The sequence below is a fragment of the Bombyx mandarina genome, chromosome A1 (genome assembly GCF_030267445.1).
Source record: "Bombyx mandarina strain Sakado chromosome A1, ASM3026744v2".
NCBI classification, from domain to species: domain Eukaryota; kingdom Metazoa; phylum Arthropoda; class Insecta; order Lepidoptera; family Bombycidae; genus Bombyx; species Bombyx mandarina.
In genome coordinates this window covers 491,563-514,903 of record NC_143234.1, presented here as the reverse complement: position 1 = coordinate 514,903, position 23,341 = coordinate 491,563, and the positions used below count along the sequence as shown (strand labels likewise).

At 42.7% G+C, this 23,341-nt stretch overlaps 1 protein-coding gene and 1 long non-coding RNA gene across 2 annotated transcripts in view; one reads left to right on the top strand and one right to left on the bottom strand.

The window, feature by feature from the left end:
• Nucleotides 1–668: 668 nt before the first annotated feature.
• Nucleotides 669–12,544, bottom strand: LOC149499449 (uncharacterized). The gene is made up of 4 exons (XR_016325706.1): nucleotides 12,398–12,544; nucleotides 8,844–8,975; nucleotides 7,104–7,284; nucleotides 669–825 (listed from the first exon to the last, which is right to left on the bottom strand). It is a non-coding gene; the product is annotated as an uncharacterized LOC149499449 (long non-coding RNA).
• An 8,391-nt stretch (nucleotides 12,545–20,935) lies between these two features.
• Nucleotides 20,936–23,341, top strand: part of LOC114251688 (Ca[2+]-channel protein alpha[[1]] subunit D) — a 97,609-nt gene continuing 95,203 nt past the window's right edge. Inside the window, exon 1 of the mRNA XM_089739339.1 lies at nucleotides 20,936–21,226. The gene's annotated coding sequence lies outside the window, so the exon portion shown is untranslated. The remainder of the gene's footprint in view (nucleotides 21,227–23,341) is intronic.

The following is a 23,341-nucleotide window of genomic DNA, read 5'->3' as shown; positions in this document are numbered from 1 at the left end:
GATAGCCTTGAAAGGCTATTTCAGCTTCACCCTAACATGTAGGTAAGCTCACGGGGCTCAAACCGGAAGTGACTAAATCAGATAAGGCATAATTCACATTTTAATCTGATTCCTATTGTATTCTCAGCTTCTTGCTGATTTCACAATCAACTACTTCGACAGTCATTAGTACAAAAAAAATTTATAGCTTAGATGCATGGATCTCACAGCCCACCTGATTTTAATTGGTAACCGGAGCCCATAGACATTTACTACGTAAATGCCGCCACCCACATTGAGACATGAGTTGTAAGGTCTCAGTTTTATAGTACAACGGCTACTTCATCCTTTAAAATAAACCGATTCACGGTAGAAACAGGCGGAGTGGTGGCACCTTCCCATGCGGGCGCTTTTTTTCCCCCTAGTTTAGTGAGCTCACGGGGCTCAAACCTGATGACGTTGCTAGCATGAACCCTAGCAAGAGCAGTGCTTCGCAGAATCTACCACCGGATGAGAAACGCGACCCACCGAGAAGATCCGGCGAGAAACTCAGTGAGCTGTGTCTATGGGTTAATTTACTTGCCGAGCTACCACGAGCAAAATACAGTAGCCACACTGAATATAAGAATATGAGAGCCAAATTTAAGCTATACACATAAAGTAAGACTTACTGTTGTTTTTCGAAGCATCCGAACTCGATTTTTATTGATGAACTGACCGCAGAGCTGACCCTCGTCGTCGCCCCATTGCCGTTTCCGTCCGCAGCCGCGCCTCAGGTCAAAAATGGACACCGCTATGTGCAGCAGAAGCAGGACAAACTCATTGATGATCAGCGCCATTGTTGGACTACGAAAAGCAAAATAGCTGTCGATGCTAAATGATCTAGTTTTTTTTTTCTTAGACGGGTGGATGATCTCCCATCCCACCTGGTTTTCAGTGGTTACTGGAGCCCATAGACATCTACGACGTAAATGCGCCAATCACCTTGAGATATAAGTTCTAAGGTCTCAATATAGTTACAACGGCTGCCCCACCCTTCAAACCGACACGCATTACCTACTGCTTCACAGCAGAAATAAATGGGCGGGGTGGTGGTACCTAGCGAACTTTTTTTTTTTTTCTTTTTTTTTTTTTTTTATGATTGAAAGTTCACTGGTGGCCCGAAGGCCTTTCCAGTTTCACCAGGACACGTGGGCGAGCAAAGGCTCAGCCAGGAGACGTGGGATTTGCTAACAGCCACCCGAGCGCCTCCGAAGGAGACCTAACAGCTCAAGAGCAGCTGCTTCGCGAATGAATCTACTACCGGATCGGAACCGCGACCCGCTGAGAAGATCCGGCGAGAAACTCAGCGGGCTGATGCATGGGTTAGGTTGCACGTCGACCTCTTTGTCGAGTTCGACGAGTACGGTTACCGGGGTCCCTAAGCCTGCCCCTAGTATTAGAGCTGAAGGCATCTAATGCAAAGGTTATTGGATCTGATGGATCCGTAAGGACGTGTCTAGGGCGTCGACGGTGACTGGCTCCTGCATGATCAGGATTCGGGGAGTAGTCAGCGGCGGCAACGATAAGGCGATTATCATGACGCATAGCCTTATCGAAGTATCGTTCCGACGCTGACTTCATGTATTTCCGAATTGATTCGAGGCCCAGGTCGTCGTGTAGGTCAACGTTCCTCACGAACCACGGAGCCCCGACAGCTAACCTGCAAAAGCGGGATTGTAGGGATTGGAGGGTGTCTATGTGTGTGCGGGCCGCGTGAGCGAACACCACACTCGCGTAAGTCATGACGGGCCTTATGCAAGTTTTGTAAAGTGTCACCTTGTTCCGAAGGGACATTTTACTCCGCTTACAGATCATGGGGTAGAGTCTACCGAGAATAAACGCGGCACGGTCACGGACTGATTTTATATGCGGGCGGAATGTCATCGATGCATCCAGGGTAACGCCCAGGTACTTGACCTTCCTGGCCCAGGGTATGGGTTGTCTAAAGAGAGTAATCGGGGGTGTGAGATTCCTCCTCCTAATCCGGGAGGAAATCCGTGTGGAGCTTCCCCTCTGAAATAGCACCGCAGTACTTTTCGCTGGGTTGATGTCTATGCGCCATTTTCGGAACCACTGTCCTAGGGCTAGGGCTGCGCTCTGAAGCTTCTTCGCGATTAGGGACTTATTTCTACTAGAATAGTAAATAGTCGTGTCGTCGGCGAATAAAGCTAAATGGGTCGGCGGCGACCGGGGAATATCGTTGACGAATAAGCTAAATAGGAGGGGTGAGAGGACAGAGCCTTGCGGGACTCCAGCTGTGAGAGGTCGTGGGGAGGAGCGGGTTCCCTCGACTCGATATCGAAAAGAGCGGTTCGACAAGAAGTCCCGTATGATGAGCACGAGACTATCCGGCACGCCCATGTTGAATAGTTTGAAAATCAAACCATTGTGCCAGACTTTGTCGAACGCTTTTGCGACGTCGAAGAAGAGAGCTCCCGTGTATAACGGTTTTGGTCGATTAAGCCCCACAAGAATGTGCTCCGTGAGGCGGTGCACCTGTTGAACGCATGAGTGATTTGTACGGAATCCGAATTGTTCATCGATGAGAATGCCCTTGGATGAGACGAAATCTCTGAGGCGCTTGTAGAGCAGACGCTCATACAGCTTGCCTAGAGACATGAGGAGGCTAATCGGGCGGTAGCTCGTCGGATGATTTTTTGGTTTACCGGGTTTATGTATGCCGATAACGTCCGCTTCTTTCCACACCGCGGGAAAGATACAGTTCGCCATAGCGGCATTGAAAATAGATGCCAACATCACGATGAGTTGGACGGGTAGAAGTTTAATAACGCGGTTAGATATACCGTCGGAACCGGGAGCCTTGCGAGGACGTAGGTCTTTGATCAAGTCTTTAACTTCCATCGGGGTGACGGGTGGTAACGCATCCGAGGGTGGCAAGGAGGCTCTGCGTTCTACCTCACTGTCTACTAATTCTACATGAACAGGGTCCACGGATTGAGTGCTGGGCGTGCACTGGGTTTGCAATGTATCGGCCAGCAGCTCTGCTTTTTCGTCATCATCAAAGGCCGCGAGTTGGCCTGAGGGGCCTACGAGAGGGGGCATAGTTACTACCGTATCCGATTTGAGAGTACGAGCTAAGCGGTAGTAAGACCTTTGGGAGGGCGCGAGTCCTTCTAAGAAATCAGACCATCTGGCATCTCGGACTTCGGCGATGCGAGACTTTACGTCGCGTTGTAGGGCACGCATTCGAGTACGATTATCCGCGGTAGGATACCTGTCGTAGGCCCGTATCGAGGCGTTCTTAGCTCTAAGGAGTTCCCTAATATCGTCGGACAATTTGAAGCGGTGAAGGAAGTCCTCCGCTACAACTTGTTTCGATGACCTATCTAATGTCGAGGTGATGTGTGATGTTAAGATGTCTATGGCTTCAGCGGTATCCTGAGGAGACGGGGTAGAGTCCGGGTTAAACGGGAGCGATGGTGGATCAGATTCAACCAAGCTGATGCCCAGCGTGTGCCAATCCACCACAGTCCTCGTGACGGGAACGGAATCGGGAGCGCGACCGAGCTTCATAACGACGGGACGGTGGTCTGAATCTAACTCTGAAACTACTTCGATCGAGTGTAAGCGCAGAGTTACGTTTTTTAATAACGCTATGTCGAGTATATCCGGGCGATGTGCGATATTTAGCGGGTAGTGAGTCGGGGTTAACGGAGCGACGATATCGAAGGCGAGATCATCGACTAACGCGTCAAGCCGCCTGCCATTCGGGGTTGTGGTGTGTGAGTTCCACCTGATGTGTTTACAATTTAGGTCGCCCGCCAGAATGACAGAGCTCCCCATACCGAGCAGCGCCTCGATATCACTGCTTAGAACGATCTTATCCGGTGGAAGATAAACGGACGCGATAACGATCGGCGCGTGTCCCGTCAGTGAGATTCGGCACACTGATGCTTCGATATTAGCGAGCGCGGGAGGATCGAGCGGGACGCAATGCAGGGCTCTTCTATAGTAAATGACGGTACCACCACCACGGGCAGAGAGCCTGTCGTTCCTGACCATGTTGTAGTTCGCGATTTTAGGGTCACGGCGCGCGGGCTTAAGTAGGGTCTCCTGCACTAAAAAGATATCAATTTGATGGTCACGCAAAAAGTCAGAAACCTGATCACGTTGATTTGCGAGACCGTAAGCGTTAAAAAATCCTATCGTTACGGATAGGGGCTTTATTCTACTTATATACGCCATTGATTACCGGCGGAGTGAGGGGAGGACGTACGTATTTAATGACGCGTATACGTCGGCGTATTCTTGCACAACGGCGATAAAGTGTTGTGCAGTGGAGGCAGCGCGAATGGCGTCGCCCAAAGCGTTAACGCGCTCAAAGTTGATCGACTGAAAGAAGTCGATCGCTAAAGCGAGATTGTCGGACGCGGTCGGAGAGCAAGTCGCGGGAGAGGAACGAGTTGCGGGGGCGGGACGAATCGCGGAGGAGGGAGTTGTAACCGTGTTCGTGTACGGCAGCGGTTTCGCCCAAGCCGAGACACTGGGCACCGGCGCCGGAACGAACGCTGGCTTAGCCTGCGACACAGAGGGTGCCGAGGCTTTGATGTCTGGGCCGGAAGCTCGGAGGCGGTTTTGGCGGGCGACGCGGCGATTTATTTTCGGGGCTCGGGGGCATCCGCGGTAATTTGCGGGGTGACCCTGTGTACGACACAGGACGCAGCTAGGCGGTTCCGTCGCGGTTTTTTGATCGCGAGTGCAGAGGGCCGTGGCGTGATCTCCTAAACACTTGACGCATCGGGGGCGCGCGTGACAGTTACGGGAAGAATGCCCGTATAATTGGCAGTTATGGCACTGGCTAGGTGTGCCTTTCTTGTGTGGGGTTTCGACGGCGATTCCGGAAAGGCTACAGACCGTTCGGATGTTGAATATTTGCTTACCCTCGGGGGTAGGCTGGAGGGCGACGAGAACCATGTTATATGGCTCCCTTCCGCGACCTGTGTGCATGCGGTGTATGGAGTTAACCGGTAGGCCTTGTTCGAGAAGGTCGGCCTTGACTAGCTCGGCATCCAACTCTTTAGGGATGCCACGTATGACGGCACGGAGTTCGCGCTCCTCCTGGAGCGTATACGTGTGGAAACTTATACGCTCCTTACGGAGGTAAGAAGAGAGGGCCCTATGGTCGTCGGGTGTTCGAACCTTAATTTGAATGCCGTTCGCGAGGTTACGGGCATTCGTGAAGTTGATATTTTTGGCCTTAAGGGCCAGGGAAACTCGATCCCAAGCTGCCTTCTCTTGGAGGATTACCGGGGGAGGGGTCGGGGTTTTATTTTGTGCCACCGGACGCGGCGACGGAGTGGCACGGGCTGGAGGCGCAACGGGAGTCTGAGGGCGGGGGCGCGACGCGTTCGCGGCTTTGCTAATTTTAGCGGCCGCGGGAGCTCGAGACTCCGCGGCACGCTTCTTACCCTTTTGTACCAGGGTGAATCCATCCGTCGATGAGACGGGAGCGAGGTCGACCTCCATCTCCGAGTCAGAGTCGGAGGACGAGGAGGCGGGCGCAGGTGACCTACGAGCAGGTGTTTTGGAGGGCACGACGGAGGCTGCGGATGATCGCGCTGCTGGAACGGTGGCCACGGCGGACGACGCAGCAGTTTTACTCGCCAGTATAGGCGACGCGGGAACGGCAGGCACGACAGAGGCTGCGGTGCTCGATGCAGAAGCTTTGCACGCAGGTACAGGCGACGCAGGAGCAGCGAGCTCGGCGGAGTCCACGAGAGGGCTCGCGGTGTGATCGGCCTTGAAGGCCAGAAACTCTGAGGCGAGCTGTGGGTGGCGAAGTCGGAGGAATTCCGCGAATACAGCGTCCATGATCGCTGAGTGCCCAGGTGGGGCGGCCCCGGGTCTTGAAAACACTCGCCTTGCGGCGAGGCCCCAACTTCTCGGACCTGAGCGGTTCTATTGAACACGATGCGGCACGATTACTACAGGACAAAGAAAAAACACAACAAAACGGAAATAACAAAAAGAAACAGAACAATTAAACACTTCCAGGAAAACAGTTTGTCGGCAGATGTACCACGAACACAGAAACAACAAAAGGAAACAAAACAAATAAAAACTTCCAGGAAGAGCACTTAGTCGGCAGATGTACCACAAACACAGGCCGCGCGAACAATGGCCGGGCTAACAAAAGCCAGGCGAACAAAGACCGGGCGATCGAGTGGTCGATGAGCACGTCCGCACGTGACGGGTGCCTCTATCGGAATGGCCTAGCGAACTCACAAGAGGTCCTACCACCAGTAATTACGCAAATTATAATTGGCGGGTTTGATTTTTATTACACGATGTTATTCCTTCACCGTGGAAGTCAATCGAGAACATTTCATTGGAAAAATTGGTATTAGTAGGCTATCATTTTTTTTTTCATTAGAAAATTTTTACCGGTTTACCAAAAAATCCAACTAAACAAGAACAAAAATTAGCCCCAAAATCATCAAACCTTTCAGAAATCAGTATTTCATAAAATAATTTCCTAATGATAGTTGGTAACACTAATAGTTACACTAATAGTTGGTACATAAATCTGGCAGTAAAATATTAAAATAAGACGCCACTACCAATAAAGGTCGGAAGAGATTTCGAGTTTTTACCTTAACATAACTTTTAGCGTGAGTAATTTCAACTCCGCACAATCAAGCTTTATAAATCTAGTTCACGTTTTTTTTATGATTGAAGGGTTACTGGTGGCCCGGAGGCCTTTCCAGTTTCACCAGGACAGGTGGGCGAGCAAAGGCTCAGCCAGGAGGGGTGGGGTTTGCTCACAGCTGCCCGAGCACCTCCGAAGGAGACTTAACTCAAGAGCAACTGCTTCGCTTTACTGAGATTTTTTCAGTGAACTTTTGGAGGATCCCGAGAAGTTACGTCCAACGGCTTTGTTTCATTTTCCCACATTTGTGCACTTTCACAGATATTAAACAGTTAATAAATCACCGTTATTACACATTTAAACCTGAAGAAACCCTTAAATAGACAAAATAAAACAGATCACACAACTTCACTCCTCGCGTTCCCGCCAAAAAGTCACTACAATATTCTTGTATGCGATATCTGGAACTTACCTTGAAAGGACACTTCAATATATTAAAAAATCTTCACTTCTTATCGCACTTAGGGCTGTTCTCGTTGCAGGTAATGTACTCGTGCCTCGTGCAGCCGAGGCAGGACTCCAGGTAAGCCAGCAGTAACGTCACCACTAGTACTATGATCTCTTGTATGATGGCTTTGTCCATCGCCTACAAACTGCAATCAAATTCAACACAGAACATTTGAAGTTTTTAAGCTATTGCATAGCTTTTATCGCGGGCTTTGAGCGCGGCGACCGAATCAAGAAATTCCATAACGAAAATAAAACCTAACACCCCACTCCGCCTACCATGTAGCTCGCGTTCAACACATTCACACGTTGCGCTTGTGTAGTGTTTGTGAATAAGCGCGCGGCGTGACATCGCACTGCATGCGCATCATGAAAAGTCTGCCCATCTTCCTCTCGCGCGTTCTAGCTTATGAGTGTAAAGGGGACAGTTAATGTTTTGCTTTTGTTAATGTTTATAAATATAGCGTGGTCTTATTTTATTATTGTTTTAATATTAAATTATTATTGTCTAATTATAACTGCATAAGTTGATAAAAAATGCTATGCAATAGCTTTACCGCGGCAGTCCCCGAGTGCCACACGTGTTTTTTTTTATTGCCTTTGTAGCCAGACGAGCATTCTGCCAACGGGATGGTAAGTGGCTACCGTCGCTTATAGACGGCAGCAATGCTAGAGGCAGCAACGTATATCAAAAGTGCAACACAATGACAATTTGCTTAATTACTGGACAAATCATTTATGTTATGTAGTTATTTATGTATAATTTATGTTATGTACTTATTTATGTAGTTATTCAACAAAATACGAGACTTTGATCTAATGTTTCAAGTCGTATGTATGTCGGTGCTCAAGTGGTGACATCTATAAGATCTGGTAATCACTAAGAACCAGCCTGTGGTCGTCGTGGCCTAACGGATAAGACGTCCGGTGCATTCGTGTTGAAGCGATGCACCGGTGTTCGAATCCCGCAGGCGAGTACCAATTTTTCTAATGAAATACGTACTCAACAAATGTTCACGATTGACTTCCACGGTGAAGGAATAACATCGTGTAATAAAAATGAAACCCGCAAAATTATAATTTGCGTAATTACTGGTGGTAGGACCTCTTGTGAGTCCGCACGGGTAGGTACCACCGCCCCGCCTATTTCTGCCGTGAAGCAGTAATGCGTTTCGGTTTGAAGGGTGGGGCAGCCGTTGTGACTATACTGAGACCTTAGAACTATATCTCAAGGTGTGTGGCGCATTTACGTTGTAGATGTCTATGGGCTCCAGTAACCACTTAACATCAGGTGGGCTGTGAGCTCGTCCACACAGCTAAGCAATAAAAAAAAAAAAAAAAATACTCAACCTCGTATCGGTTTTCCGCATCTCAATATCCAATCTATGTCGCTAGAAGCAGTTGATCCTGTTGATATAAACCAGCCTTTCCCAAAGTGGGCGATAACGGCCCCTTGTGGGCGCTTCAGGCCTAAAGGAGGGCGGTAAGAGACCCAAATAAAATGGGGGTTTTGTGTGAGGCTTTGGAGGTGATTTGTAATTTTATCTATGAGTACTCTTAGACACCGACTCAGCTCTCACTATATTAATTTTTAAATAGATGAAAAAATGAAGGCGCTAAAAAATAATTAATTCTCAAAGTGGGCAGTGGACAAAATAAGTTTGGGAACCCATGATATAAACAACGAATTCGATAACTTTCAAACCTTATTTCTTGCAGGGCGGATTCTCAGGGTTACACGTGATACGTTTGCTTCCGCATCCGATGACTTCCAGCACGCAGATCACCAATAAATAAAAAGCAGCCACTAGCGGCTTCCAAGTGCTCATCACTTCGGCTGTTAAATAAAATCATTATTTGCTATACGAAACATAGAACCAATACAAACCAATTTTAAAAAACCTGATGCATTTGACTAGGAGATGTATGGAAATGGTAGTGCAAGGTAGAGGTCGACTGAAGAAGACATTGATAGAGTGTGTGAATGACGATATGAGAGAGAGAGGAGTGAGTGTTGAGATGACGGCTGATAGAAGAGAATGGAAGAGAAAAATTCGCTGTGCCGACCCCACCTAGTGGGATAAGGTGGAGATGAAATAAAAAAAAAAACGAACTTTACCGTTGTCTTTTGCTAAAATGGTTTTTGCTTGCTGGTACATTGACACTACAGACTTTACGACTCTAATCTTAAGATTGAATAAACAGGTATTTTTGGCCCTGAATAAAAACCATTATATACTCGTACAGACTTCTGATGATATAAAAAATAATATTATGCATAAACAAAGAGCCACAATCTCTTCATGGCCTTATCTAAACTTACACTCAATTCTAAACTACACACTAGAAGATCCAAGTGATAGAAAGATTTAAGTGGCAATTAGTTAGGTAGTATATGTTCCACGACATCCACCGACCTTTATATTCTCCCCCTCTGGATGTGGATTTTTTTTATTGCATAGACGGGTGTGTGAACTCACAGCCCATCTGGCGTTAAGTGTTTACCGAAGCCCATATATATCCACAACGTAAATGCTGCTACCCACTTTGACATATAAGTTCTAAGGTCTCGGCATAGTTAAAACGGCTGCCCACCATTCAAACTGAAACGCATTACTGCTTCACGGCAGAAATTGGCAGGGTGGTGGTACCTACCCGTGCGGACTCACAAGACGTTCTACCACCAGTAAAAACCTTCGTGTCTTATTTTCCTCGAATACATTTCAAATTGAGACTTAGCGATGGCTGCCTCACTAAGATTCCCAGCTCATCAACGTAAGCTAATATATTGCAAGCGAACACGCGACCCGTGCTGCACCCAAAATATCGGATACAACATTTAAAAATAACTAAACGTAATCATTATTCAGTGTTCCATTACGTGCAACCTCAAAACGGAAAACGATTGTCTGAGTCATTTCCCCAGAAATACGCGCAGAAACTTTTTTTAAAACCGTTTCTAAAACTAAAGAATCAATTAAAATAAATAGTTTGGAGATAAAAAACAGGCGGAATCCGAATCAAATACTGCTTGTTTACAAATTCGTCTAAACGTTACACGGATGTAGCGTTTCAAACAACTATTTAGTGTCCAACTAAAGGATAATAATTAATAAATGATCTTAGTAGCATTAAAATTTAAACAGTCTATGTATTTAAATTACGGCCTTGTATCAAGTGATTACGGAAGCTATTTTGAGATATGGGGACGTATCCGTCATTGTATTGAATACAAAGATTCTGTTGCTTAAAAATATTTTTAAGATATTAAGTATGTAAATCAATGAAATGTTAATGTTTTGAATGCCCCCGGGTGACGCGGCTGTTGATGTGGAAACAATGTTAACGCGTCATGCGAATTATGCTGACAAAGGTGTTCGGTAATATACCACTGAATAGTGATAGGAACAAAGTGAAGTCGCCGTGGCCTAAAGGATAAGACGTCCGGTGCATTTGTATCTAGCGATGCACCGGTGTTCGAATCCCGCCAGCAAGTACCAATTTTTCTAATGAAATACGTACTTAACAAAATGTTCACGATTGACTTCCACGGTGAAGGAATGACATCATGTAATTAAAAAAAATTAAAAAATCGCAGCAAAAATAGGCGGTACTCATTCACGAATGCTCACAATACTCCTACCTGCTTATATGTTTAATAACAAACTTATTTCCTTAAAATAAAAAAAATCATTAAATAGATGGAATTTAAAATTTCTATGGTAGTTGCTCTATGTTTCGTCTACGGTTGCCATAAATCATAGTCATGATTAGAAAACTTTTTTTTATTTATTGCCCTTGTAGGCAGACGAGTACACGGCCCCACCTGATGGTGAGTAGTTACCGTCGCCCATGGATTTCAGCAACGCCAGGGGCATTGCCAAACCACTGCCTATCGTTAAATACTCTCCACCAAGCCTCGTTTGAAGAAGGACATGTCACAGCCAATCGCAAAATTGTGCCATTTCTATAACCGAATTTCAAGCACACATTTCTCTAGTCCAAAACAACGGCCTTAAACGCTCCACCATTATCAAAAGAAAAATGAAAAGCCTTGAAACGCTACTCGATTTATTTATCTTACGTCGGTAATATAAACCAAATTATCAAATGTGAATAATTTTATCGCGGCCCATATTGTAAAGCTCTCATATGTTATTCTCTAGGTCCGATCGAGACTCTTTTGCGGAACTAGCCAACGGCACACGTTAGATCATTGCCAAGAATACTAGAACCGGTTCAATTACGAAACATTATCGTAAAATTAATCGGATTCATTGAGCAATTGCATTAATGTCTTCTCCGAGTCGCGTCCGCGGTGACTCAATTGTTAGTTTAACTCAAACATGTTTCAATCGTTTGAACACATCCTAACATGCCATATTTTGGACTTTTTTATTGCTATATGTAGACGAGTTTCTAGCCCATTTGGTGGCAAGTGGTTACCGTCGTCCATGGATAACGGAATTGACTTGGCTTACAAACACGGCATTTTTAAGCTTAGTTTTCTGTCATTTAACGTAATATAATGGTTTTTATTTATATTCAAATCAAAAATGTGAGCCGTCACGGGACGCCTGGCAGATGTGAAACATCGACATTATTTTGTAAAAGTAATATGCAGAAAAGAACAGATTGTGATAGGAACTAAATATGTCATAATGATAAAATAAAATATTACAAAAAAATAATTTGTTATCAAGTAAAACACAGGTTATGTGTACTGTAGTAAACAGCACTGTATACAATACGGAGTATACACTATAGGTATCCGAGCTCAGTGTAGCGAGAGCGATGGCTTAACGCCGGATCGAGTGGGAGAGAATCGCACAGTCGATTGCGCATGGCGACGCGTCGCCGGGCATGCGTCGCCACGCCAGAAATCGGTTTTACGTGCGGCTATAGATGTTTCACATCAAAAGCTAGGAGTGTTCAAACATATCAACTAAACTTATAATTTACAATCGCCAAAAAAACTTACAAATTGTACATAATAATATTATGTCATAAGATTAGCAAGCTCTGGTAACAAATATGTCATCGACACTACTATTTTTTATTTTATTGCATTCCAAGCATAGCTAGTCTACTTATGTAATAAATTTCGTTACAAATTCTTCAGACCATTCTATCGAAAATTAAATAGAGATATAGATATTTTATAAATATTTTTTTATATAAACTATAATGTTAATTTTCATTTGTATTTGTACTATACCTTTAAGAGAGAAATAAATAAATTATTATTATTATTTATACCAATTTTCAGTTCCTAAAAGGGCCACGCCTGCAGGGCGCTCGTCCAGTGCACGGAATACTCTTCTTGCAACAAGACGCGCCGAATATAAACAGAGAGATTAACGTAAATAGTATAATGTACAAGCTGTGAGTGAACTTGGCCATTCTGATACCTGAAACAAACTGCGCTTAGTCATACCTACGTATTCTGAATCGCATTCTAAGATTTATAAAATCGCTTTCATTCCTAGAACTAGCTAAATTACTCAGTCTACGTTAACGTAGCGTTGTTGAGAATAGATTTTTAATAGATACTAGTCATCCCTAAACTGGATGAATACATTGCTATACTTGCAGTTCGAGTTCCGCAATTACCATTGGTAAAGTGTTGAAACCACAACATCCGGCTTCGATTCCCAATCAGTCCTCAGAATCCCGATTAGTGATCAGAAAGCAGTAACGCGTTTCGGTTTGAAGGGTGGGGCAAGCGTTGTAACTATACTAAGCTTAGGACTTATATCTCAAGGTGGGTGGCGCATTTACGTTGTAGACATCTATGGGCTCCAGTAATCACTTAACACCAGGTGAGTTGTAAGTTCGTCCAACCATCTAAGCAATACAAAAAGAATAGGCAGTGTCCTTCAACATACCTATGATGCGCGCGTCTACTATTTCTAATGCATTTCGGTTTGAAGGGTGGGGTAGCCGATGTAACTATACTGAGACCTTAGAACTTATATCTCAAGGTGGGTGGCGCATTTACGTTGTAGATGTCTATGGGCTCCATTAACCACTTAACACCAGGTGGGCTGTGAGCTCGTCCACTCATCTAAGCAATAAAAAAAAAATCTCAGACAATTTTCTGTTTTAGATCGAAATGCTCGTATAAACTCTTACAATAAACTAAATGGCTAACCAAATGCAATACTTCTAATATTATGATTTAAGGCAACAATAACCTTAGCACCCAATCACTTGGTGCACGGAGCAGGAGATCGACAAGCGATGTAAACCTTCTTCGTGCAGGCGCTACTCAATCCAAACAGCGACAGGAGTACGGTAACCACGAGCCGGACGCATCGGTGGACAAGACCCATTATTCAAAACATGGTGATCGTGTTAGCGGCGCCTGAAACGTGTCACGTCAATGTGGCGAACCTACATTCTAGTCATCCTTTTTTTCCTACCTACGCTGATATCTTTCCAAAGATCTTCTTTGCCACGTACCATCCGGCTTTGGAATAAGCTCCCCTCCCTGGTGTTTTCCGAGCGCTGTGACATGACCTTCTTCAAACGAGGCTTGCGGAGAGTACCTACTTAATGGTAGGCAGCGGCTTGGCTCTGCCCTTGGCATTGCTGACGTCCATGAGCGACGGCGACCACTTACCATCAGGTGGGCCGTATGCTCGTCTGCCTAAAAAGGCAATGAAAAAAGAAAGCCTTGAGAGGCAATTTCAGCTTCTCCTTGACGTGTAGGTGAGCTCACGGGGCTCAAACCGGAAGTGTTGCTAACACTGGCCCTAGCAAGAGCAGTGCTTCGCAGAATCTATCCACCGGATCGGAAACGCGACCCACTGAGAAGATCCGGCGAGAAACTCAGTAGGCTGTCTATGGGATCATCTTTACTGTTGATAAAACGTATTGTAAAGTCGCACGGACTATCACTCTGCCTATTTTTGCTGTGAACCAATCATTAGCTCCAACGATACAGCTATGCACTACAAGATACGTCAAGGAAGGAGATTAAATTGCATGAGTAGTAGATTTATTATGGTTACTTAGTAATAGTATAATATGGTTACTTAGCCTTGGTCTAAGTACTCGGGTATTACTGTCCTTGTTGTCTTTCTTTTGTTTTTGTTTTTTTATTATTATTATTATTAGTATTGTTAAATCTCTGTTGATATATTAACGTAATGCATGCTGTGATTGCCTCTAATTAGAGTTCAGTTATCAATTGCTCTATACATGTCAATGTTATTTTGTCTTACTGTAAACCCTGTTGGTAATCCTTAAATAAATAAATAAAATAAATAAATAATTATTAAATATTAAATTAATTAAACTCTACCTAATTATTGTGGAATCAAATAAAGCATTATTACTAGCTCTGTTATCGGTGGCTATTCACTTAACATCAGAACGGTCAATTCACTGATCTTGTAATTTCAAATAGTGAATCCTGAATCAGAAACGACCGCGACACGGGTTCATTGTCTAGCGCACGGCGTGGAGCTTGGGAGCAATAGCCTCGACTGGAGACGGAGGAGCCTACACAGAAATTGATTTCTACCGAAGATTGACCCGACTGAGAAACTCCGAGCAGTAACCTATATTATTTATTTTATAGTGTTTTTCTTTATTGCTTAGATGGATGGACGAGCTCACAGCCCACCTGGTGTTAAGTGGTTACTGGAGGCCATAGACATCTACAATGTAAATGCGTCACCCACCTTGAGACATAAGTTCTAAGGTCTCAGTATAGTTACAACGGCTTTTTTTTTTCGGGCCAGGGGCCGAACCTCCTACGAGGTCCCCGCGCCTAGGGGGCGCGCGGGGTATGTGAGACTCAACGATCTGCAGGTGTTGAGAGCAGATCGCGGTCCCATAGATTTTAGGGCCCACCCACTAAGCGACTCCCCTGTACTCTTACACCCGACGTCCGATCTCCGTCCGGGGTCAGAACCCGATCAGAGTACGGGGGTTCCCGCGGTCAACACTGCAACCAGACACGCGGCGCCACCCCGAGGACGCCCGACCGACGGGTCGTCGATAGTCGACGACCAACGACGTCGGTCTCCGCGGTACGGCGGCCTTGCCAGGCCGCCCTCCCTCTTCCGTTCCACCGCCTCTTTCTGCGAGATGGTGGACTCGCAGAAGTCGAGCATCGCCTGCCAGGACTCATCGCTGCTGAGCATCGTAGCCACGAAGGTCGGAAGCGACAAGTCCCTTCCTATTTTTGCAACGAGGACGCGGCGTTGCTCCGCGAAAGCGGGGCAGTACGCGAGCGTGTGCTCCGCTGTGTCCTCTTTGCAGCCACTGCAGTGGTGGCACTTCGGCGTCGGCTCCCTTCGGGCGATGAGGTGCAGGTAGCGACCGAAACAGCCGTGTCCCGTGAGCACATGCGTCGCTCGGAAGGTGAGATGTCCTCGGTCGCGATTCACCCAGTCCGAGAGGACCGGGCGGATCGCCTATAGTTACAACAGCTGCCCCAACCCTTCAAACCGAAACGCATCACTATTTCACGGCAGAAATAGGCAGGGCGGTGGTATAAGTTTGGACATTATTATGGTTGTATTGTCAAAGACTATTATATTTCTATAGTCACAGATTTCGCCAAGACTACACTATAGAGAAATACTCGTAATATTAAAGATAAGGAATTAATTAAAGATAAAGAATTAACCTATTCTCAATTTGACTACAGACTTTAAGTAATAACAAAAGTTTGACAATAAAGGGTATATATATGTGTGTGTGTCAAATACATGGTAGTGTATGTAATATTTTCTTTATTGATTTAATGTATTTTTAATGCATAATTTAAAAAAAATATTAGCATTCTGCACTTTTCTATATTCTCTATAAGTGTGGGAAATTTCATACTCCTCCGTCCGCGCAATTTTCGTAAAAAGGGGTACAAAGTTTTTGCTTCATGTATTAATATATAGATTTATTTATAAATTTATATACTTGACAGTATAAAGGCGGACTTAATGCCATAGGCATTCTCTGACAGTCTACCTTAGGGGAGAGCAGAGATGATGAGATGAACCTTGGTAGATGTGTTATAGTGATATTAGGTACTTACTTAAACATATGTAATATATAACATACATATTTTTTATAGATAAAAATACTTGTACTTATGGGCTCCAGTAACTACTTAACACCAGGTGGGCTGTGAGCTCGTCCACCCATCTAAGCAATAAAAAAATAATAAAAAACTTAATTAAATCATCATCATCATCAGCCTTTATCTGCCCACTGCTGGACATAGGCCTTCCCCAATGCCTTCCACATAATACGGTCCTCCGCCTTCCGCATCCAACGACTTCCCGCCGTGCGCACTAAGTCGTCAGTCCACCTGGTTGGAGGACGCCCCACGCTCCTTGTACCCATCCGTGGCCTCCATTCGAGGACCTTCCTCCCCCACCTGGCGTAATTAAATGCATATACATAAATATATACATATAAAAATATACACAAATATCCACTCTTAATATTTGTAAATAAATTACTAGTGCTCCTTATAAACAATTAATACAAACAAACTCACGTACTCTGAACATTAGAATGTCATTGTTAGTGAAAGATTTTTATAAATTTAAACTGAAAATTTTGCAGTATTTGTTGGAACTGATTTTTCGTAGCCTGTCACATAGAATGATTATTTTTCAAACTATTCTGACGGGTCGCTGGTAGCTGTTGCGTTTGAAAGAGGTTTAAATTTTTTTTCTTTAAACCTATTAAATGAGTATAATGTTTGAATGGTTAGATGTGCCAAAGATATGGTGGGATACCATCCATACTAATCGATCTCTGTGGTGTTTGTTATAATACCTGGTGGTAGGACCTCTTGTGAGTCCGCACGGGTAGGTACCACCGCCCTAGCTATTTCTGCCGTGAAGCAGTAATGCGTTCGGTTTGAATGGTAGGGCAGCCGTTGTAACTATACTGAGATCTTAGAACTTATATCTCAAGATGTATGGCGGCATTTACGTTGTAGATATCTATGGGCTCCGGTAACCACTTAACACCCGGTGGGCTATGAGCTTGTCCACCCATCTATGCAATAAAAAATAAATGCCAACAACATTTATTCATAAATATTTTTTTTTGTTGACTAAAACAATTCCAATATTCCTTTTTAGCACCGTCGCGTCGCACTGCGAAAACATATTTCTCTCGCTCACTATTATTCAGAATATTTCGATTGAGTGATTTCATTGGGTGTTGCATTCCAATTTTCAAGGAACATTAGATTTTCTAAGTACCTATTTTCCATTTATTTAGTCTTTATTTCGTTTCTCGTGTAAGGAAACTATCTGAACCAAGTGAATGTACTATTAGTCATAGTTCAGGACAAATCATGTCAAAGACTATTCCAATTCTAAAGCTGACCTCAAAGTTCGCCCAGCTTGAGCTTGAGCTCTTCAAGAGCGAATGAAAGTATCCTAAATAATAATAATTAGATAAATGTCACTTGGGAATGATAACTTAATCAATATTGGCTACCACGCTATGAATAAATAGTCCAGGAGATAGCTAGTCTCTGTTTTTATTGACTTCTTACGGAATGCGGAGAACAGTGGAGTTGCAGCAATTTTATTGAAGCTATATGCTATTTTTGTAAACGATTCTGAAAATTTGAATGTTAGTGAAGACTACGTGCTGATTAGTGAGTCATCAACTTGACTTGATATATGATGATGTCCAAAGCCCACACCGGTGTGCGAAAGCTAGATATGACCAGATATTGTAAATTAATATTTTTAAGTAGATAATATTCAAATTCAAATTCAAAACGATTTATTTGCCACAGATATGGCACAGATACATAAATAATGGTATTATATAATTTTAACAATCCAGCAAGTTTTTACTTCAATAAAAAGTGTGCAAATATAAAATAAATATAGAATTAATTGAAGATTACTAAAATATCAATTTGTAATATAACATTCATAAATTATAGTCATAAAGAATTTAATTACATTCATAATCGATTAAAACCATAAAATAATAGATCTAATCAATTACATATTATTATCATTTAAAAATTAACCGATATCATAATAACGTTACCTTAAAAAAAAACTTTACACTCTTTTTGAATTGTCGATTCTTTTTATCCTTGAAAATATCGGGTGAATGGTTACAAATTTTAATTAATATCCATATGGAACAATTGTAAAAGAAGACAATGAACTTTAGTCGAATAAATAAAAAAATAAAAAAGCAGTTAGACCCAAACCTTCGTCTTGGCGGCAGATCTAGACTGAACCATACCAACAACTCGTTATGGCTTTAGATCAGTTTCTATACATAATCCTTTATACTTTTTTTATTGCTTAGAAGGCTGGACGAGCTCACAGCCCACCTGGTGTTAAGTGGTTACTGGAGCCCATAGATATCTATAACGTAAATGCGCCACCCACCTGGAGATATAGGTTCTAAGGTCTCAAGTATAGTTACAACGGCTGCCCCACCCTTCAAACCGAAACGCATTACTGCTTCACGGCAAAAATAGGCAGGGTGGTGGTATCTACCCGCGCGGACTCACAAGAGGTCCTACCACCAGTAACGATACTTGTAACGTACTGTGTACGAACACCTAAGAAAATAGGTGTTCGTCTTAAAAAGTGAGTGAGTAGGAGTTTTCAGTAATTATTCCATCACCAATACCATAATGTCCATACACGTCATAGGGTTATTACACTCCGTGTCATCGTGGATTGGATGATGCGGTCCGGTGCTAGTGTGGCCGTCAGCGATCATCGATATTATCTCGCGATGTTAGCTTTCGTTGGATTAGTGATGTGCACTGCTAAATTCTTTGTCCGATAACAAGCATGAATACATGAATACATAGCATTACAAAACGGACATTACTCTTGAACCATTTATAAATCTGTCCAAGATAAATAGCATTACGGTCATTAGTAAGCATATATAGAAGAGAATTTCGTTTTAAATTGGCGGAGACGACGATAGTTTGATTTACGATAAGAACTTGCACGTCCATTCAAGAGGTCAATGCCACTGAAAACGATTTTCGTAATCAGCTTTTTCAGTAAATTTTGATTGTCTTTTCTTTTCTTGTTTTTCTTTGCTTGTTGCCCTTTCTTGTTTTTTTTTTTAACAGATAGAAAGGATTGTTCTTAATCAACAATGTTGTCAATCCATTTTATTACATTTCTCCACATATTATTTTTTATATTTGAATTTCACCTTTTATAACGACCTACATTGAGCTGTACACCTAATTTGGTTATTATTTAACACTAGCTGACCCGGCAGACTTCTTAGTGCCTTAATCGATAACTAAAAGACCTAAACTTTTGTATAAAATAAACTTAAAACAAACAAAAGGAATCCGTCCGACGGAGGACACATCAAAGGAAAAACAAAATTGTTATTTTTATTTAATTTCGAGCATTTTCATATTTATTTTAAACCTTTTAAGCCTTCTCTGGACTTCCACAAATCATTCAAGACCAAAATGAACCAAATTGGTCCAGCCGGTTTCGAGTTTTAGCGAGACTAACGAACAGTAATTAATTTTTATATATCAACATTAATTTCCCTCTTGTTTTAATTAAATGAATGGTTTTTTTTTAGTCTTGAATTGCAGTTTTTTTTTCTAAGTTTTTATATCTATCTGTATTGTTATTTTATTATTTAATAAATAAAGGTTAGCATATGACGACTTCAAAACCGACCTTATGTATGTTGTGTTCACGTGCAAAAGGGTGAATTCAATAGTGTCTTTTTTTATAATTAAATATAAATGTTAGGTAATGTGTGTAGATTTTATACAGATACTAAAAAAGTAAAAAATAAAAAATTAGGGGTTGGTGATTATTTTAGTTTAAACCCGCAGTCGACTTACTGTTGAGCGGTTGTCGATAAAAGAAACATGTGATGGAAGGCTCAAATCGTGCTTTTTTTCTGCCGTAGGGGAAACAAAATTGATTAGCCGATTTGACTTCCACGGTGAAGGAATAGCATCGCGTAATAAAAATCAAACCCGCAAAATTATAATTTGCGTAACTACTGGTGCTAGGACCTCTTGTGAGTCCGCGCGGGTAGGTACCACCGCCCTGCCTATTTCTGCCGTGAAGCAGTAATGCGTTTCGGTTTGAAGGGTGGGACAGCCGTTGTAACTATACTGAGACCTTAGAACTTATATCTCAAGATGGGTGACTGCATTTACGTTGCAGATATGTATGGGCTCCAGTAACCACTTAACACCAGCTGGGCTGTCAGCTCGTCCACACATCTAAGCAATAAAAAAAAGAAGAGCGTATCCATAGGTTTTCGATAATCAAAGAGCGTAACAATTTCTAAAGTTTTACCCAATTATGAATTATAGAAGGAGAAAGTTTTATACAGTTGTTTGATGGAGCACATCTTAATTATTCTTATATTATAATACTTTGTGTATTAATTGTATGTATATTTACGGAGATATGTATGTGTGTATGTATGTGTATATGTATGTGTACATATATGTATATGTATCTCACTGGAATGGTACACCGCGCGTAGTTCGTTTCCAAATGATTCTTGTCCACCTGATGGTTGTCTGGAAGAGATCGCTCTTAGCGATAAGACCGCCAATTGTACTTTTCTGTGTTTAATGTATCGCACTGTTTATTTGTTTTTTGGTGTACAATAAAGAATAATCTCTCTCTCTCTCTCTCACATCGAAGCAATAAAAAAAATATTCAATTTTTTATCGATAGTCGATGTTACCACAGCGTTGGCCGGCCCTATCGTCCGAAAGCTCGCTAGAGCAGCCACGCGCCGTTTATTTATACCGAACACTTCCGACAGACGATACGAAAATTCATATTCATTATTTTAATAATACGAAAAAAATCACATTACGCCGCTAAAATTCTATGTCGTCGTTGGCGTATTGCGAGAAACGCTTTCAAGATTGAATCCGTATCGAATGTGAATTAATAAAGTTACCGTTTTGAAGTCATCAAAGTGTTTCTTGTACTTGCATTTGTGAATCAATCGTGATGTGGGGTTCAGTTTTAGATATAGGATCGTGTGTGAAAAAGAATCGCAAATTTTATACGTAGTGTAGTGAATATTTAATTATAGAATACATTGGTGAGTGTTTTGCAAATTATTACTATATTCATTGCCTGATTTAGTGTTCTCTTTGAAACCAAACTATTTTCCTCTGTTATCAGTGAATTTATTATTATTATTATTATTGCCTGTGTAGGCGGACGAGCATACGGCCCATCTGATGGTGAGTGGTTAACGTCGCCCATGGACTTCAGCAATGTCAGGGGCAGAGCCAAGCCGCTGCTTACCATACTTGTTTTATTTTTTATTGCTTAGATGTGTTGACGAGCTCACAGCCCACCTGATGTTAAGTGGCTACTGGAGCCCATGGACATTTACAACGTAAATGCGCCACACACCTTGAGATATAGTTCTAAGGTCTCAGTATAGTCACAACGGCTGCCCGCCCTTCAAACCGAAACGCATTACTGCTTCACGGCGGAAATAGGCGGGGCGGTGGTACCTACCCGTGCGGACTCACAAGAGGTCCTACCACCACCTAAACTCCCGTATATTTTTATTGGTTTAAGTGCGTAAACATTAGTTATTCGTTTTGAGCTGTGAATAGCGGACATACAAACAATTACTCATACAAACCGTTTACGCCACAGCTTACTTAAGAACGTAAAGTAGACTTCTTAAATTAGATTTTGTGCATGGATATGTGAACGTGCTCACGGCCTATCTGGCGTTAAGTGCCGCGACACGACGTAATTGTATCGCATCACAGATGTGCCACCTTTTAAGCTGAAACTAATGACTGCTTCGTGACAGAAGCAAACAGGACGGCGGTACCTACCCGAGCGAGATTACTTCGGTTGTAATACCGGCTGCCTTGCAATTACTGGTGGTAGGACCACTTGTGAAAAACCTCGCGTATTAAGCGAAATGTCGTTTAAGCTAATTCGTCTTTCTCTTCGATATCTTTGATTAATTCAAAGATCGACCGACGAAACTGATATTCGACTAATTAATATTATATAAATTTTAAAATTAAAATTAATTTAAAATTTGAATTTAAAATTATATAAAACACACACTCACACACTCTTTTAAAAATGTCATAGTCACGTTAAAATCTATGAACCGGCTGATGGTTTAATTCGATAATATACGAATTATAACGCGTGCTCTGCCCATGTGTAAATGTATTCACGTACAATTTCGTTGCCAATGTCAAAAATTCTTATTTTTAAACGGATTATTTTTTACTTTAAAATAATTTATACCTTTCCTATTTTAAAATGTACGAAGTGTAGAATATTACTAGTACAAAATGTGGATTCGATCGTCCAGTTTACTACAAGTCTAAGTTAAGATTCTACTGAAATAATGACTTATAGAGATAAATTTCATAGAAACATTAGGCCCTGATGAAAATGTTTGAAAAGAACCTGTAGCTCTTACTAAACTAAACTACATTTTTTATTTATTAGGCAGACGAGTAGGCAGACAATGGTACGGCCCACCTGATGGTAAGTGGTTACCGTCGCTTATTACCAAACGTTAACAATGCCAGGGGCAGAGCCAACACTTCGATAATGCGGCACGACATGAGAATCCTCTCATCGTGGCTGCCGGGAACTATATAGTCGATCCTGCGGACCAAATGGTAAACAGTCGACGTCGCCCAAAGCACGTAATTTCGGATCCTCCTGATCCACTAACGGTGCTTTTAAGTACCCCAAGCACCGGTCATCGTTCTCGTCGAACCCGTCGCTTGCAACGAAGGGCTCGGCGAGTAAATTAACCCACAGACACAGCCCACTAAGTTTCTCACCAGATCTTCTCAGTGGGTCGCGTTCCCGATCCGCTGGTAGATTCTGCGAAGTACGGCTCTTGCTAGGGTTCGTGTTAGCATTGTCGTCAGGTTTGAGCCCCGCGAGCTCACCTACTAGTTAAGGTTACACTGATATGGTCTCCCTAGACCATTTTTTTTTTTTATATTTACTAACAATCACGCCGCGTTAACTGGTCCCGTGATAAGTTCGTAAAGAACTTGTGTTACAGGTACCATATAGCGGATATAAATGTAAGATTTTTATTATACACATACATATATTTAATATACATCCATAACCCTGGAAAAGACATTTATATTTATCATACAAAAATCTTCCCTTGGCGGGATTCGAACCCGCGACCCCCTTGTGT